This window comes from Oncorhynchus mykiss, chromosome 6 (assembly GCF_057628025.1).
Source record: "Oncorhynchus mykiss isolate SJ-2025 chromosome 6, ASM5762802v1, whole genome shotgun sequence".
NCBI classification, from domain to species: Eukaryota; Metazoa; Chordata; class Actinopteri; order Salmoniformes; family Salmonidae; genus Oncorhynchus; species Oncorhynchus mykiss.
In genome coordinates, this window is record NC_143027.1 from 9955161 (window position 1) to 9975291 (window position 20131).

Consider the following 20131-nt stretch of genomic DNA (forward strand, 5'->3'; position numbering starts at 1 on the left):
TATTAGAACTAGCTACATGGTCTCCTATTAGAACTAGTTATATGGTCTCCTATTAGAACTAGCTACATGGTCTCCTATTAGAACTAGCTACATGGTCTCCTATTAGAACTAGTTATATGGTCTCCAATTAGAACTAGCTACATGGTCTCCTATTAGAACTAGCTACATGGTCTCCTATTAGAACTAGTTATATGGTCTCCTATTAGAACTAGCTGAATGGTCTCCTATTAGAACTAGCTACATGGTCTCCTATTAGAACTAGTTATATGGTCTCCTATTGGAACTAGTTATATGGTCTCCTATTAGAACTAGCTACATGGTCTCCTAATAGAACTAGCTGAATAGTCTCCTATTAGAACTAGCTACATGGTCTCCTATTAGAACTAGTTATATGGTCTCCTATTGGAACTAGTTATAAGGTCTCCTATTAGAACTAGCTACATGGTCTCCTAATATAACTAGCTGAATAGTCTCCTATTAGAACTAGCTACATGGTCTCCTATTAGAACTAGTTATATGGTCTCCTATTAGAACTAGTTATATGGTCTCCTATTAGAACTAGTTATATGGTCTCCTATTAGAACTAGTTATATGGTCTCCTATTAGAACTAGTTATATGGTCTCCTATTGGAACTAGTTATATGGTCTCCTATTAGAACTAGCAACATGGTCTCCTATTGGAACTAGTTATTTGGTCTCCTATTATAACTAGTTATATGGTCTCCTATTGGAACTAGTTATATGGTCTCCTATTAGAACTAGTTATATGGTCTCCTGTTGGAACTAGTTATATGGTCTCCTATTAGAACTAGTTATATGGTCTCCTATTGGAACTAGTTATATGGTCTCCTATTAGAACTAGTTATATGGTCTCCTGTTGGAACTAGTTATATGGTCTCCTATTCGAACTAGTTATATGGTCTCCTATTATAACTAGTTATATGGTCTCCTGTTGGAACTAGCTACATGGTCTCCTATTAGAACTAGTTATATGGTCTCCTATTGGAACTAGTTATATGGTCTCCTATTAGAACTAGTTATATGGCCTCCTATTGAAACTAGCTAAAGGGTCTCCTGTTGGAACTAGTTATATGGTCTCCTATTATAACTAGTTATATGGTCTCCTATTGGAACTAGTTATATGGTCTCCTATTGGAACTAGTTATATGGTCTCCTATTAGAACTAGTTATATGGTCTCCTATTAGAACTAGCTACATGGTCTCCTATTAGAACTAGCTACATGGTCTCCTATTAGAACTAGTTATATGGTCTCCTATTAGAACTAGTTATATGGTCTCCTATTAGAACTAGCTGAATGGTCTCCTATTAAACTAGTTATATGGTCTCCTATTGGAACTAGTTATATGGTATCCTATTAGAACTAGTTATATGGTCTCCTATTGGAACTAACTGAATTGTCTCCTATTAGAACTAGTTATATTGTCTTCTATTATAACTAGTTATATTGTGTCATATTAGAACTAGCTACATGGTCTCCTATTAGAACTAGTTATATGGTCTCCTATTGGAACTAACTGAATGGTCTCCTATTGGAACTAGTTACATTGTCTCCTATTAGAACTAGTTATATGGTTTCCTATTGGAACTAGTTATATGGTCTCCTATTAGAACTAGTTATATTGTCTCCTATTAGAACTAGTTATATGGTCTCCTATTAGAACTAGCTGAATGGTCTCCTATTGGAACTAGTTATATTGTCTCCTATTAGAACTAGTTATATTGTCTCCTATTAGAACTAGTTATATGGTCTCCTATTAGAACTAGTTATATGGTCTCCTATTGGAACTACTTATATGGCCTCCTATTAGAACTAGTTATATGGCCTCCTATTAGAACTAGTTATATGGTCTCCTATTAGAACTAGTTATATGGTCTCCTATTGGAACTAGTTATATGGTCTCCAATTAGAACTAGCTACATGGTCTCCTATTAGAACTAGCTACATGGTCTCCTATTAGAACTAGTTATATGGTCTCCTATTAGAACTAGCTGAATGGTCTCCTATTAGAACTAGCTACATGGTCTCCTATTAGAACTAGTTATATGGTCTCCTATTGGAACTAGTTATATGGTCTCCTATTAGAACTAGCTACATGGTCTCCTAATAGAACTAGCTGAATAGTCTCCTATTAGAACTAGCTACATGGTCTCCTATTAGAACTAGTTATATGGTCTCCTATTGGAACTAGTTATAAGGTCTCCTATTAGAACTAGCTACATGGTCTCCTAATATAACTAGCTGAATAGTCTCCTATTAGAACTAGCTACATGGTCTCCTATTAGAACTAGTTATATGGTCTCCTATTAGAACTAGTTATATGGTCTCCTATTAGAACTAGTTATATGGTCTCCTATTAGAACTAGTTATATGGTCTCCTATTAGAACTAGTTATATGGTCTCCTATTGGAACTAGTTATATGGTCTCCTATTAGAACTAGCAACATGGTCTCCTATTGGAACTAGTTATTTGGTCTCCTATTATAACTAGTTATATGGTCTCCTATTGGAACTAGTTATATGGTCTCCTATTAGAACTAGTTATATGGTCTCCTGTTGGAACTAGTTATATGGTCTCCTATTAGAACTAGTTATATGGTCTCCTATTGGAACTAGTTATATGGTCTCCTATTAGAACTAGTTATATGGTCTCCTGTTGGAACTAGTTATATGGTCTCCTATTCGAACTAGTTATATGGTCTCCTATTATAACTAGTTATATGGTCTCCTGTTGGAACTAGCTACATGGTCTCCTATTAGAACTAGTTATATGGTCTCCTATTGGAACTAGTTATATGGTCTCCTATTAGAACTAGTTATATGGCCTCCTATTGAAACTAGCTAAAGGGTCTCCTATTGGAACTAGTTATATGGTCTCCTATTATAACTAGTTATATGGTCTCCTATTGGAACTAGTTATATGGTCTCCTATTGGAACTAGTTATATGGTCTCCTATTAGAACTAGTTATATGGTCTCCTATTAGAACTAGCTACATGGTCTCCTATTAGAACTAGCTACATGGTCTCCTATTAGAACTAGTTATATGGTCTCCTATTAGAACTAGTTATATGGTCTCCTATTAGAACTAGCTGAATGGTCTCCTATTAAACTAGTTATATGGTCTCCTATTGGAACTAGTTATATGGTATCCTATTAGAACTAGTTATATGGTCTCCTATTGGAACTAACTGAATGGTCTCCTATTGGAACTAGTTATATTGTCTCCTATTAGAACTAGTTATATGGTCTCCTATTGGAACTAACTGAATTGTCTCCTATTAGAACTAGTTATATTGTCTTCTATTATAACTAGTTATATTGTGTCATATTAGAACTAGCTACATGGTCTCCTATTAGAACTAGTTATATGGTCTCCTATTGGAACTAACTGAATGGTCTCCTATTGGAACTAGTTACATTGTCTCCTATTAGAACTAGTTATATGGTTTCCTATTGGAACTAGTTATATGGTCTCCTATTAGAACTAGTTATATTGTCTCCTATTAGAACTAGTTATATGGTCTCCTATTAGAACTAGCTGAATGGTCTCCTATTGGAACTAGTTATATTGTCTCCTATTAGAACTAGTTATATTGTCTCCTATTAGAACTAGTTATATGGTCTCCTATTAGAACTAGTTATATGGTCTCCTATTGGAACTACTTATATGGCCTCCTATTAGAACTAGTTATATGGCCTCCTATTAGAACTAGTTATATGGTCTCCTATTAGAACTAGTTATATGGTCTCCTATTGGAACTAGTTATATGGTCTCCTATTAGAACTAGTTATATGGTCTCCTATTAGAACTAGTTATATGGTCTCCTATTAGAACTAGTTATATGGTCTCCTATTAGAACTAGCTGAATGGTCTCCTATTAGAACTAGTTATATGGTCTCCTATTAGAACTAGTTATATGGTCTCCTATTAGAACTAGCTGAATGGTCTCCTATTGGAAATAACTGAATGGTCTCTTATTGGAACTAGTTATATTGTCTCCTATTAGAACTAGTTAAATGGTCTCCTATTGGAACTTCCTGAATGGTCTCCTATTGGAACTAGTTATATTGTCTCCTATTAGAACTAGTTATATGGTCTCCTATTGGAACTAGTTATATTGTCTCCTATTAGAACTAGTTATATTGTCTCCTATTAGAACTAGTTATATGGTCTCCTATTGGAACTTGTTATATGGTCTCCTATTGGAACTAGTTATATGGTCTCCTATTGGAACTAGTTATATGGTCTCCTATTGGAACTAGTTATATGGTCTCCTATTATAACTAGTTATATGGTCTCCTATTGGAACTAGTTATATTGTCTCCTATTGGAACTAGTTATATGGTCTCCTATTGGAACTAACTGAATGGTCTCAATTTGGAACTAGTTATATTGTCTCCTATTAGAACTAGTTATATGGTCTCCTATTGGAACTTCCTGAATGGTCTCCTATTGGAACTAGTTATATTGTCTCCTATTAGAACTAGTTATATTGTCTCCTATTAGAACTAGCTGAATGGTCTCCTATTGGAACTAGTTATAGTGTCTCCTATTAGAACTAGTTATATGGTCTCCTATTGGGACTAGTTATATGGTCTCCTATTAGAACTAGTTATTTGGTCTCCTATTGGAACTAGTTATATGGTCACCTATTGGAACTAGTTATATGGTCTCCTATTGGAACTAGTTATATTGTCTCCTATTAGAACTAGTTATATGGTCTCCTATTTGAACTAGTTATATGGTCTCCTATTGGAACTAGTTATATTGTCTCCTATTAGAACTAGTTATATGGTCTCCTATTGGGACTAGTTATATGGTCTCCTATTAGAACTAGTTATTTGGTCTCCTATTGGAACTAGTTATATGGTCTCCTATTATAACTAGTTATATGGTCTCCTATTGGAACTAGTTATATGGTCTCCTATTGGAACTAGTTATATTGTCTCCTATTATAACTAGTTATATTGTCTCCTATTAGAACTAGTTATATGGTCTCCTATTGGAACTAGTTATATGGTCTCCTATTGGAACTAGTTATATGGTCTCCTATTGGAACTAGTTATATGGTCTCCTATTGGAACTAGTTATATGGTCTCCTACTATAACTAGTGATATGGTCTCCTATTGAAACTAGCTAAATTGTCTCCTATTAGAACTAGTTATATGGTCTCCTATTAGAACTAGCTACATGGTCTCCTATTAGAACTAGCTACATGGTCTCCTATTAGAACTAGCTACATGGTCTCCTATTAGATCTAGTTATATGGTCTCCTATTAGAACTAGTTATATGGTCTCCTATTGGAACTAGTTATATGGTCTGCTTTTAGAACTAGCTACATGGTCTCCTATTAGAACTAGCTACATGGTCTCCTATTAGAACTAGTTATATTTTGTCATATTAGAACTAGTTATATGGCCTCCTATTAGAACTAGTTATATTGTCTCCTATTATAACTAGTTATATGGTCTCCTATTGGAACTAGTTATATTGTCTCCCATTCGAACTAGTTATATTGTCTCCTATTAGAACTAGTTATATGGCCTCCTATTGAAACTAGATAAAGGGTCTCCTATTGGAACTAGCTAAATTGTCTCCTATTATAACTAGTTATATGGTCTCCTATTGGAACTAGTTATATGGTCTCATATTGGAACTAGTTATATGGTTTCCTATTGGAACTAGTTATATTGTCTCCTATTAGAACTAGTTATATGGTCTCCTATTAGAACTAGCTGAATGGTCTCCTATTAGAACTAGTTATATGGTCTCCTATTAGAACTAGTTATATGGTCTCCTATTAGAACTAGTTATATGGACTCCTATTAGAACTAGTTATATGGTCTCCTATTAGAACTAGCTACATGGTCTCCTATTAGAACTAGCTACATGGTCTCCTATTAGAACTAGTTATATGGTCTCCTATTAGAACTAGTTATATGGTCTCCTATTAGAACTAGCTGAATGGTCTCCTATTAGAACTAGTTATATGGTCTCCTATTGGAACTAGTTATATGGTATCCTATTAGAACTAGTTATATTGTGTCATATTAGAACTAGTTATATGGCCTCCTATTAGAACTAGTTATATGGTTTCCTATTATAACTAGTTATATGGTCTCCTATTGGAACTAGTTATACGGTCTCCTATTAGAACTAGTTATATGGTCTCCTATCGGAACTAACTGAATGGTCTCCTATTGGAACTAGTTATATTGTCTCATATTAGAACTAGTTATATGGTCTCCTATTGGAACTAACTGAATGGTCTCCTATTGGAGCTAGTTATATTGTCTCCTATTAGAACTAGTTATATGGTCTCCTATTGGAACTAACTGAATGGTCTCCTATTGGAACTAGTTATATTGTCTCCTATTAGAACTAGTTATATTGTCTCATATTAGAACTAGCTGCATGGTCTCCTATTAGAACTAGTTATATGGTCTCCTATTAGAACTAGTTATATGGTCTCCTATTGGAACTAGTTATATTGTCTCCTATTAGAACTAGTTATATGGTCTCCTATTATAACTAGTTATATGGTCTCCTATTGGAACTAGTTATATTGTCTCCTATTGGAACTAGTTATATTGTCTCCTATTAGAACTAGCTGAATGGTCTCCTATTGAAACTAGCTAAAGGGTCTCCTATTGGAACTAGCTAAATTGTCTCCTATTATAACTAGTTATATGGTCTCCTATTAGAACTAGTTATATGGCCTCCTATTTAACCTATCTAAAGGGTCTCCTATTGGAACTAGCTAAATTGTCTGCTATTATAACTAGTTATATGGTCTCCTATTGGAACTAGTTACATGGTCTCCAATTAGAACTAGTTATATGGTCTCCTATTAGAACTAGTTATATGGTCTCCTATTATAACCAGTTATATGGTCTCCTATTAAAACTAGCTACATGGTCTCCTATTAGAACTAGCTGAATGGTCTCCTATTAGAACTAGTTATATGGTCTCCTATTATAACCAGTTATATGGTCTTCTATTAAAACTAGCTACATGGTCTCCTATTAGAACTAGCTGAATGGTCTCCTATTAGAACTAGCTACATGGTTTCCTATTAGAACTAGTTATATGGTCTCCTATTATAACTAGTTATATGGTCTCCTATTGGAACTAGTTATATGGTCTCCTATTAGAACTAGTTATATGGTCTCCTACTGGAACTAACTGAATGGTCTCCTATTGGAACTAGTTATATTGTCTCCTATTATAACTAGCTACATGGTCTCCTATTGGAACTAGTTATATGGTCTCCTATTATAACTAGTTAAATGGTCTCCTATTGGAACTAGTTATATGGTCTCCTATTGGAACTAGTTATATGGTCTCCTATTATAACTAGTTAAAGGGTCTCCTATTTGAACTAGTTATATGGTCTCCTATTAGAACTAGTTATATGGTCTCCTATTAGAACTAGTTATATGGTCTCCTATTAGAACTAGCTGAATGGTCTCCTATTAGAACTAGTTATATGGTCTCCTATTAGAACTAGTTATATGGTCTCCTATTGGAACTAGTTATATGGTCTCCTATTAGAACTAGTTATATGGTCTCCTATTGGAACTAGTTATATGGTCTCCTATTAGAACTAGTTATATGGTCTCCTATTGAAACTAGCTAAAGGGTCTCCTATTTGAACTAGCTAAATTGTCTCCTATTATAACTTGTTATATGGTCTCCTATTAGAACTAGTTATATGGCCTACTATTGAAACTAGTTATATGGTCTCCTACTATAACTAGTTATATGGTCTCCTATTATAACTAGTTATATGGTCTCCTATTGGAACTAGTTATATTGTCTCCTATTGAAACTAGCTAAAGGGTCTCCTATTTGAACTAGCTAAATTGTCTCCTATTATAACTTGTTATATGGTCTCCTATTAGAACTAGTTATATGGTCTCCTATTGAAACTAGCTAAAGGGTCTCCTATTTGAACTAGCTAAATTGTCTCCTATTATAACTTGTTATATGGTCTCCTATTGGAACTAGTTATATGGTCTCCTACTATAACTAGTTATATGGTCTCCTATTAGAACTAGTTATATGGTCTCCTACTATAACTAGTTATATGGTCTCCTATTAGAACTAGTTATATGGTCTCCTATTAGAACTAGCTAAAGGGTCTCCTATTTGAACTAGCTAAATTGTCTCCTATTATAACTAGTTATATGGTCTCCTATTAGAACTAGTTATATGGTCTCCTATTAGAACTAGTTATATGGTCTCCTATTGAAACTAGCTAAAGGGTCTCCTATTTGAACTAGTTATATTGTCTCCTATTAGAACTAGTTATATGGTCTCCTATTAGAACTAGTTATATGGTCTCCTATTAGAACTAGTTATATGGTCTCCTATTGAAACTAGCTAAAGGGTTTCCTATTAGAACTAGCTACATGGTCTCCTATTAGAACTAGTTATATGGTCTCCTATTGAAACTAGCTAAAGGGTCTCCTATTAGAACTAGTTATATGGTCTCCTATTGAAACTAGCTAAAGGGTCTCCTATTAGAACTAGTTATATGGTCTCCTATTATAACTAGTTATATGGTCTCCTATTAGAACTAGTTATATGGCCTCCTATTGAAACTAGTTATATGGTCTCCTACTATAACTAGTTATATGGTCTCCTATTGAAACTAGTTATATGGTCTCCTACTATAACTAGTTATATGGTCTCCTATTATAACTAGTTATATGGTCTCCTATTAGAACTAGTTATATTGTCTCCTATTAGAACTAGTTATATGGTCTCCTATTAGAACTAGCTACATGGTCTCCTATTAGAACTTGCTACATGGTCTCCTATTAGAACTAGTTATATGGTCTCCTATTAGAACTAGTTATATGGTCTCCTATTGGAACTAGCTAAATTGTCTGCTATTATAACTAGTTATATGGTCTCCTATTGGAACTAGTTACATGGTCTCCAATTAGAACTAGTTATATGGTCTCCTATTAGAACTAGTTATATGGTCTCCTATTATAACCAGTTATATGGTCTCCTATTAAAACTAGCTACATGGTCTCCTATTAGAACTAGCTGAATGGTCTCCTATTAGAACTAGTTATATGGTCTCCTATTATAACCAGTTATATGGTCTCCTATTAAAACTAGCTACATGGTCTCCTATTAGAACTAGCTGAATGGTCTCCTATTAGAACTAGCTACATGGTCTCCTATTAGAACTAGTTATATGGTCTCCTATTATAACTAGTTATATGGTCTCCTATTGGAACTAGTTATATGGTCTCCTATTAGAACTAGTTATATGGTCTCCTACTGGAACTAACTGAATGGTCTCCTATTGGAACTAGTTATATTGTCTCCTATTATAACTAGCTACATGGTCTCCTATTGGAACTAGTTATATGGTCTCCTATTATAACTAGTTAAATGGTCTCCTATTGGAACTAGTTATATGGTCTCCTATTGGAACTAGTTATATGGTCTCCTATTATAACTAGTTAAAGGGTCTCCTATTTGAACTAGTTATATGGTCTCCTATTAGAACTAGTTATATGGTCTCCTATTAGAACTAGTTATATGGTCTCCTATTAGAACTAGCTGAATGGTCTCCTATTAGAACTAGTTATATGGTCTCCTATTAGAACTAGTTATATGGTCTCCTATTGGAACTAGTTATATGGTCTCCTATTAGAACTAGTTATATGGTCTCCTATTGGAACTAGTTATATGGTCTCCTATTAGAACTAGTTATATGGTCTCCTATTGAAACTAGCTAAAGGGTCTCCTATTTGAACTAGCTAAATTGTCTCCTATTATAACTTGTTATATGGTCTCCTATTAGAACTAGTTATATGGCCTACTATTGAAACTAGTTATATGGTCTCCTACTATAACTAGTTATATGGTCTCCTATTATAACTAGTTATATGGTCTCCTATTGGAACTAGTTATATTGTCTCCTATTGAAACTAGCTAAAGGGTCTCCTATTTGAACTAGCTAAATTGTCTCCTATTATAACTTGTTATATGGTCTCCTATTAGAACTAGTTATATGGTCTCCTATTGAAACTAGCTAAAGGGTCTCCTATTTGAACTAGCTAAATTGTCTCCTATTATAACTTGTTATATGGTCTCCTATTGGAACTAGTTATATGGTCTCCTACTATAACTAGTTATATGGTCTCCTATTAGAACTAGTTATATGGTCTCCTACTATAACTAGTTATATGGTCTCCTATTAGAACTAGTTATATGGTCTCCTATTAGAACTAGCTAAAGGGTCTCCTATTTGAACTAGCTAAATTGTCTCCTATTATAACTAGTTATATGGTCTCCTATTAGAACTAGTTATATGGTCTCCTATTAGAACTAGTTATATGGTCTCCTATTGAAACTAGCTAAAGGGTCTCCTATTTGAACTAGTTATATTGTCTCCTATTAGAACTAGTTATATGGTCTCCTATTAGAACTAGTTATATGGTCTCCTATTAGAACTAGTTATATGGTCTCCTATTGAAACTAGCTAAAGGGTCTCCTATTAGAACTAGCTACATGGTCTCCTATTAGAACTAGTTATATGGTCTCCTATTGAAACTAGCTAAAGGGTCTCCTATTAGAACTAGTTATATGGTCTCCTATTGAAACTAGCTAAAGGGTCTCCTATTAGAACTAGTTATGTGGTCTCCTATTATAACTAGTTATATGGTCTCCTATTAGAACTAGTTATATGGCCTCCTATTGAAACTACTTATATGGTCTCCTACTATAACTAGTTATATGGTCTCCTATTGAAACTAGTTATATGGTCTCCTACTATAACTAGTTATATGGTCTCCTATTATAACTAGTTATATGGTCTCCTATTAGAACTAGTTATATTGTCTCCTATTAGAACTAGTTATATGGTCTCCTATTAGAACTAGCTACATGGTCTCCTATTAGAACTTGCTACATGGTCTCCTATTAGAACTAGTTATATGGTCTCCTATTAGAACTAGTTATATGGTCTCATATTAGAACTAGCTGAATGGTCTCCTATTAGAACTAGTTATATGGTCTCCTATTGGAACTAGTTATATGGTATCCTATTAGAACTAGTTATATTGTGTCATATTAGAACTAGTTATATGGCCTCCTTTTAGAACTAGTTATATGGTCTCCTATTATAACTAGTTATATGGTCTCCTATTGGAACTAGTTATATGGTCTCCTATTAGAACTAGTTATATGGTCTCCTATTGGAACTAACTGAATGGTCTCCTATTGGAACTAGTTATATTGTCTCCTATTAGAACTAGTTATATGGTCTCCTATTATAACTAGTTATATGGTCTCCTATTGGAACTAACTGAATGGTCTCCTATTGGAACTAGTTATATTGTCTCCTATTAGAACTAGTTATATGGTCTCCTATTATAACTAGCTACATGGTCTCCTATTGGAACTAACTGAATTGTCTCCTATTAGAACTAGTTATATTGTCTCCTATTAGAACTAGTTATATTGTCTCCTATTAGAACTAGTTATATTGTGTCATATTAGAACTAGCTACATGGTCTCCTATTAGAACTAGTTCTATGGTCTCCTATTAGAACTAGTTATATGGTCTCCTATTGGAACTAGCTAAATTGTCTCCTATTATAACTAGTTATATGGTCTCCTATTGGAACTAGTTATATGGTCTCATATTAGAACTAGTTATATGGTCTCATATTAGAACTAGTTATATGGTCTCATATTAGAACTAGTTATATGGTCTCCTATTAGAACTAGCTACATGGTCTCCTATTAGAACTAGCTACATGGTCTCCTATTAGAACTAGTTATATGGTCTCCTATTAGAACTAGTTATATGGTCTCCAATTAGAACTAGTTATATGGTCTCCTATTAGAACTAGTTATATGGTCTCCTATTAGAACTAGTTATATGGTCTCCTATTAGAACTAGTTATATGGTCTCCAATTAGAACTAGTTATATGGTCTCCTATTAGAACTAGTTATATGGTCTCATATTATAACTAGTTATATGGTCTCCTATTAGAACTAGCTACATGGTCTCCTATTAGAACTAGTTATATGGTCTCCTATTAGAACTAGTTATATGGTCTCCAATTAGAACTAGTTATATGGTCTCCTATTAGAACTAGTTATATGGCCTCCTATTGGAACTAGTTATATGGTGTCCAATTAGAACTAGTTATATGGTCTCCTATTATAACTAGTTATATGGTCTCCTATTGGAACTAACTGAATGGTCTCCTATTGGAACTAGTTATATTGTCTCCTATTAGAACTAGTTCTATGGTCTCCTATTAGAACTAGTTATATGGTCTCCTATTGGAACTAGCTAAATTGTCTCCTATTATAACTAGTTATATGGTCTCCTATTGGAACTAGTTATATGGTCTCATATTAGAACTAGTTATATGGTCTCCTATTAGAACTAGCTACATGGTCTCCTATTAGAACTAGCTACATGGTCTCCTATTAGAACTAGTTATATGGTCTCCTATTAGAACTAGTTATATGGTCTCCAATTAGAACTAGTTATATGGTCTCCTATTAGAACTAGTTATATGGTCTCCTATTAGAACTAGTTATATGGTCTCCTATTAGAACTAGTTATATGGTCTCCAATTAGAACTAGTTATATGGTCTCCTATTAGAACTAGTTATATGGTCTCATATTAGAACTAGTTATATGGTCTCCTATTAGAACTAGTTATATGGTCTCATATTAGAACTAGCTGAATGGTCTCCTATTAGAACTAGTTATATGGTCTCCTATTGGAACTAGTTATATGGTATCCTATTAGAACTAGTTATATTGTGTCATATTAGAACTAGTTATATGGCCTCCTTTTAGAACTAGTTAAATCTAAAGGTAGGCTATATGGTCTCCTGTTAAATCTAAAGGTAGGCTATATGGTCTCCTATTAAATCTAAAGGTAGGCTATATGGTCTCCTATTAAATCTAAAGGTAGGCTATATGGTCTCCTATTAAATCTAAAGGTAGGCTATATGGTCTCCTGTTAAATCTAAAGGTAGGCTCTATGGTCTCCTATTAAATCTAAAGGTAGGCTATATGGTCTCCTGTTAAATCTAAAGGTAGGCTCTATGGTCTCCTATTAAATCTAAAGGTAGGCTATATGGTCTCCTGTTAAATCTAAAGGTAGGCTATATGGTCTCCTGTTGGAACTAGCGAATAGATATGTTTCTGCGAACATGCAGCAATGTAACATGGCAGTGTTTCCATGACTACATATCCTATCTGTTGTGTCATGCCAGGGACCACTTGATTAAATGCACTGTGTCGGATTACCGTAGTTTTTACAGTTAAATCTGTCGACCACAACGCATTGTATTCTAGCTAAGTGCTACAATTGTTAGCGGTACCCTCTCTTTTCCACATGGCAATTGTTACTGCTGTTCAAGCATTCACTTTCATGTCTCCGTAAATAAATAAAAAACAATATGTTGTGAGTTCGGCATCCATTTTAGGACATCCTCAATCTCAGCAGGATATCTTTCAATCATTGCAGCGTGTTCCACTTTCTGACCTTTCACAAAAAAAACTGGTATTAGATCCATTCAATTGTACAACCCTTTCTAAACCTGCAATGAAAGCCCATATCTTGGAGCATGTTTTTTTTTCTATATGAGGGAGGAAATTAGTATTTTCATCTGGCAAAATGAGGTCAGTGTTGAGTCTGATTATGGAAGCAGAGATTAGCTAACGGTGTCTCACTCAGGTGGGTGACTCATCTTCCCAAACTAAAGCCCATCAAATATCTCCCCCTGAGATGATTCTAGAAAAACTAACATATGAAGCCCATTCATATCAATGTAGAGATGGGAACTATAAGTGTGCTTCATAGATATCCCTTCCCTTCACATAAACCAAGGGGTGTCAAACTCATTCCATGGAGGACCTAGTATCTGCAGGTTTTTTGTTTTTTCCTTTCAATTAAGACCTAGACAACCAGGTGAGGGAATTAGTTACCTTAATTCATGAATCAAGTACAAGGGAGTAGCAAAAACCCGCAGATACTCAGCCCTCCGTGGAATGAGTTTGACACATGTGGCGTAAGCCCTCCATCTACAACCCATAAAGCAGTGAAAACAGACTAAGCCTTGAGTCAGCAGTCAACAGGGAAGACTCTCAGGGGTGTCGCTATTAAGACAAAACTAAAAGCCTCAGATTGAAGTGCTAAAGAGAGACGGTCATATTGAGCGAGACGACTGATAAAAAGGTTTTTCTACGGCGAGGATGAAAGTGTTGAGAGCACTACATGGTGGTACAGTAGTACATATTCAGAGATCTTTCAACTCTGCATCAATGTCTGTCCCCTTATGTTTTGCAGGTAAATAAAAGGCTTTTATATCAAGCTAATGATGGAGCTCAGACACAATTATCATTGAATCAACCTGCATAGAAATTGTACTTAATTAACATTACTTTTCCATTTGTAGCTCTCCTCTAGATACTGTACATAGGTTAACATTGGCAGTGAATTTATCTGGTAGCGGTTGTGTGTGCGTGGATGTGTGTGTGCGTGCGTGAAGCCGCATTCCGAATAGGTTATAGGGTCAATGCCACATGGACCTCAATTCAGCAGCATAGCAGGTATTGACAACTGGGGCAAAGGAGTTTGTCAAGAAAAAAATGACCTGGGCACCATAATTATGATAGTTAATCCGTTTTTTTTTTTGGTGCAGACAATATGGTCGCTCTGAAGTATCCGTCTGTGTATCATGTGCTGTCAGGGGAAATATGTTACTGCCTCATCTTTTTTCCCCTCTCAATTTATATCCAGCCACATCCTGTTCCAGTAACATGTCACTCTGAAGGGTTTACTCTAAGGGTGCGTCCCAAATAGCACCATATTCCCCTATTGGGCCAGGTCAAAAGTGGTGCACTATGTAGGGAACATGGTTCCATTTGGGACAAAAAATAAATAAATACTAATTGCATGTGTCAAAGTATCTCGTCTGGAATTCTGATACAGTAGTTCAATAACAGCGACTGAGCAGCAAATGGCCCCATCGTCGAGATGAAAATAACCACTCCAACCTTGACAAAAATAACTTTGGTTTCAAACAGGCTTTCTTTTTTTTCTTTGTTTCTTTTACCCCTTTTTCTCCCCAATTTCATGGTATCCAATTAATTTAGTAGCTACTATCTTGTCTCATCGCTACAACTCCCGTACGGGTTCAGGAGAGACAAAGGTTGAAAGTCATGCGTCCTCCGATACACAACCCAACCAAGCCACACTGCTTCTTAACACAGCGCGCATCCAACCCGGAAGCCAGCCGCACCAATGTGTCGGAGGAAACACCGTGCACCTGGCAACCTTGGTTAGCGTGCACTGCGCCCGGCCCGCCACAGGAGTCGCTGGTGCACGATGAGACCCTCCCTAACCCGGAAGAAGCTAGGCCAATTGTGCATTGCCCCACGGACCTCCCGGTTGAGCCTGGTTACAACAGAGCCTGGGTGCGAACCCAGGGTCTCTGGTGGCACAGCTGGCGCTGCAGTACAGCGCCCTTAACCACTGCGCCACCCGGGAGGCCTCAAACAGGCTTTCTAATGGAGCAGGGGGTGCAACTCTAATCACGTCAGGGGGTGTAACTCTAATCACGTCAGGGGGTGTAACTCTAATCACATCGGGAGGTGCAACTCTAATCACGTCAGGGGGTGCAACTCTAATCACGTCAGGGGGTGCAACTCTAATCACGTCAGGGGGTGAAACTCTAATCACGTCACTGTTCTTCCAGAAAATAATAATCATCATCATCATCACATTTCCCACACACTATGACAATTTTTTTTATACAATACCAGAAGCAAGCTTTAGTGTTTTGCAATGTGACAAGGCGTGATATGCAGACATACAGTATACACTCTTAGAAAAAGGTAGAACCCTTTTGGTTCTAGGTAGAACCCTTTTGGGTTTCATGTGTAGCCCTTTCCACGGAGGGTTCTACATGGAACCCAAAAGAGTTCTACCTAGAACCAAAAAGGGTTCTACCTAGAACCAAAAAGAGTTTTACCTGGAACCAAAAAGGGTTCTACCTGGAACCAAAAAGGGTTCTACCTGGAACCAAAAAGAGTTCTACTTGGAACCAAAAAGAGTTCTACCTAGAGCCAAAAAGGGTTCTACCTGGAACCAAAAAGAGTTCTACTTGGAACCAAAAAGAGTTCTACCTAGAGCCAAAAAAGAGTTCTAACTAGAACCAGAAAGAGTTCTACCTGGAACCAAAAAGGGTTCTATCTAGAACCAAAAAGAGCTCTACCTGGAACCAAAAAGGGTTCTACCTGGAACCAAAAAGAGTTCTACCTAGAACCAAAAAGGGTTCTACCTGGAACCAAAAAGGGTTCTACCTAGAACCAAAAAGAGTTCTACCTAGAACCAAAAAGAGTTCTACCTGGAACCAAAAAGGTTCTACCTAGAACCAAAAAGAGTTCTACCCGGGACCAAAAAGGGTTCTACCTGGAACCAAAAAAGGGTTATCCTATGGGGACAGCCTCAGAACCCTTTTGGAAGCCTTTTGTCTAAGCGTGTAAAACACAGGGGTCTAGGAGGCATGGTGACAAAAAGCAACACGTTTTCCCATGTAAGTCAATGCCCAGTAACCCTGCAGTCTGTTTATCGTCTATCCAGAGTGATATCCATGATCATGTGCAACATTCATCAGGAACTAAGAGCAATGGCATTGTCGTCACATGCAGTACTATCTATTATATAGCAAGTCATGAATATTCACAATTCCGAGGTAAAATAGATTAATGAACACTGGACAATTCTGAAATGGAGATTCATTTCTGGGTTTCATGGTCATGTTATATATTTATCAGTGTCAAAGTGTTTTATTAATAAGCAATAGATCATCCCTGTCTCTCTCTCTAATAAAGGGGGTAATATGTCTAATTCACAAAGTAGCCGACGTTAATCTGGAGGAAGTGATGTGAATTAATTGAAAGAGAGGGACTGGACGTTGGTCACTGCCATGATTTAATTAAAGTCATCACTAGCAGTGATTTATTCACATACAGTGCCTTCAGACAGTATTCACACTTTGTCCACATTTTGTTGTGTTACAGCCTACATTTGAAATGGATTCAATTGAGATTTTGTGTCACTGGCCGACAGACAATACCCCATAATGTCAAAGTGGAATCATGTTTTTTTTGTTGAAAAAAATGACTAATAAAAATGAAAAGCTGAAATGTCTTGAGTCAATAAGTATTCAACCCCTTTGTTACGGCAAGCCTAACTAAAAATGTGTTTAACAAGTTATATAATAAGTTGCATAGACACCCTCTGTGTGCAATAATAGTGTTTAACAGGATTTTGAATGACTACCTCATCTCTGTACCCCACAGATACAATTACGCAATTAACCACAAAGACCAGGGAGGTTTTCCAAAGCCTTACAAAGAAGGGCACCTATTGGTAGATGGGTAAAAACTAAAAAGGCAGACATTGAATATCCCTTTGAGCATGGTGAAGTTATTAACAACACTTTGGATGGTTTATCAATACACCCAGTCACTACAAAGATAAAAGCGTCCTTCCTGACTCAGTTGCCAGAGAGGAAAGAAAACACTGAGGGATTTCACCATGAGGCCATTGGTGAATTTAAAACAGTTGCATAGTTTAATAGCTGTGATAGGAGAAAACTGAGGATGGATCAACAACATTGTAGTTACTCCACAATACTAACCTAACTGACAGAATGAAAATAAGAAAGCCTGTACAGAATACAAATATTACAAAACGTGCATCCTGTCTGCAACAAGGCACCAAAGATACACTGGAAAAAATGTGTCAAAGCAATACCCTTTTGTCCTGAATACAAAGTTTTATGTTTGGGACAAATCCAATACAAAACATTACTGAATACCACTCTCCATATTTTCAAGCATAGTGGTGGCTGCATCATGTTATGGGTATGCTTGTTATCTGCAAAGAATAGAGCTAAGGACAGACAAAATCCTAGAGGAAAACCTGGTTCAGTCTGCTTTCCAACAGACACTGGGAGACAAATTCACCCTTCAGCAGGACAATAACCTAAAATACAAGGCCAAATATACATATGCAAATATCATACAAAGAGACTTAAGGACTCACAGCTGTAATCACTGCCAAAGGTGATTCTAACATGTATTCACTCAGGGTGTGAATGTATTTCTGTATTTCATTTGCAAATATTTCTCAAAACATGTTTTCACTTTCTCGTTATAGGGTACCGTGTGTAAATGGCTGAGAGAAAAAAATCTATTTCACCCATTTTGATTATTTTTTTAAATAAGTCAAGAGGTATGAATACTTTCTGAAAGCACTGTATGGCTTCACACAGATTCATGTTAAAAATATCAAGATGTACATGCTAACACTCACGTACAAAAACACCTGTTGATCATCTGCCTGTGTTCAGATAATCCAATGGAAGCATTTCCTCAATGTCGTACAGATGAATTGGTGTTAAAAAATATTATTATTAGACCATGCTCTGACTATAGAAAATAGTTAACCATTTAATGAAGGACTTTAAGAATGAAATAACTAGCATTTGCTACTGTAAGTTGCAGAGGACGATAGAGCTGATCTACTCTGAGGACTCCCACCTATACTTCTTCAGTATCTTTAATCCCCCAATTTATCAGAGAAAGAGAGAGAGAGAGAGAGAGCGGGGATAGAGAGAGAGAGCGGGGATAGAGAGAGAGAGAAGGGGGGATAGAGAGAGAGAAGGGGGGATAGAGAGAGAGAAGGGGGGATAGAGAGAGAGAAGGGGGGATAGAGAGAGAAGGGGGGATAGAGAGAGAAGGGGGATAGATAGAGAGAAGGGGATAGAGAGAGAGAGAGTGGGGATAGAGAGAGAGAGAGTGGGGATAGAGAGAGAGAAGGGGGATAGAGAGAGAGAAGGGGGGATAGAGAGAGAAGGGGGGATAGAGAGAGAGAGTGGGGATAGAGAGAGAGAGCGGGGATAGAGAGAGAGAGCGGGGATAGAGAGAGAGAGCGGGGATAGAGAGAGAGAAGGGGGGATAGAGAGAGAGAAGGGGGGATAGAGAGAGAGAAGGGGGGATAGAGAGAGAAGGGGGGATAGAGAGAGAAGGGGGATAGATAGAGAGAAGGGGATAGAGAGAGAGAGAGTGGGGATAGAGAGAGAGAGTGGGGATAGAGAGAGAGAAGGGGGATAGAGAGAGAGAAGGGGGGATAGAGAGAGAGAAGGGGGATAGAGAGAGAGAAGGGGGGATAGAGAGAGAGCATGGATAGAGAGAGCGGGGATAGAGAGAGAGAAGGGGGGATAGAGAGAGAGAGAAGAAATAGAGAGCGAGATGCCTCATTTATAATTAGGACAAATGATTAACCGATGCATCCTTAGAGAGCCGTGGTGAATGAAGAGAGACCAGCCCAGTAATGGACATCCCTCTCCTTCACTGTCTGATCTCCCCGCATACTCTCTATCCCTCTCTGCTCATCCATCCATCTATCCATCCATCTCTCTGACCCTTTGGCTGACTATAACGTATGGGGTTTTGCCAACTGGACAGACTCAACCTTGTGCTTCTGGTTCTCCTCATTCATTGATTTCTCTTGTCCACAAGAAACACAAGATTAATGTACTTTTTTTTTAACGGATGTATTTTAAAAGAATACTGCTCACAGATTCTGGTGAAAGGTGGGTTTTGGTAATAATTATTGTTTACTACTGTACACTCTTAAAAAATAGTTATTCGGCTGTCCCAACAGGGTTGGAGTTAAAGCCTACATGATGGTATCTCTCCAGGAGCAGGGTTGGAGTTAAAGCCTACATGATGGTATCTCTCCAGGAACAGGGTTGGAGTTAAAGCCTGCATGATGGTATCGCTCCAGGAACAGGGTTGGAGTTAAAGCCTACATGATGGTATCTCTCCAGGAACAGGGTTGGAGTTAAAGCCTATAGGGTGGTATCTCTCCAGGAACAGGGTTGGAGTTAAAGCCTATAGGATGGTATCGCTCCAGGAACAGGGTTGGAGTTAAAGCCTACATGATGGTATCTCTCCAGGAACAGGGTTGGAGTTAAAGCCTATAGGATGGTATCGCTCCAGGAACAGGGTTGGAGTTAAAGCCTAC

The 20131-nt window shown here is 36.9% G+C and overlaps 1 long non-coding RNA gene across 1 annotated transcript in view; it reads left to right on the forward strand.

The window, feature by feature from the left end:
* The window catches only part of LOC149982766 (uncharacterized), a 460292-nt gene that overhangs the window by 304551 nt on the left and 135610 nt on the right, over positions 1–20131 (forward strand). The gene's annotated exons all lie outside the window — the stretch shown is intronic.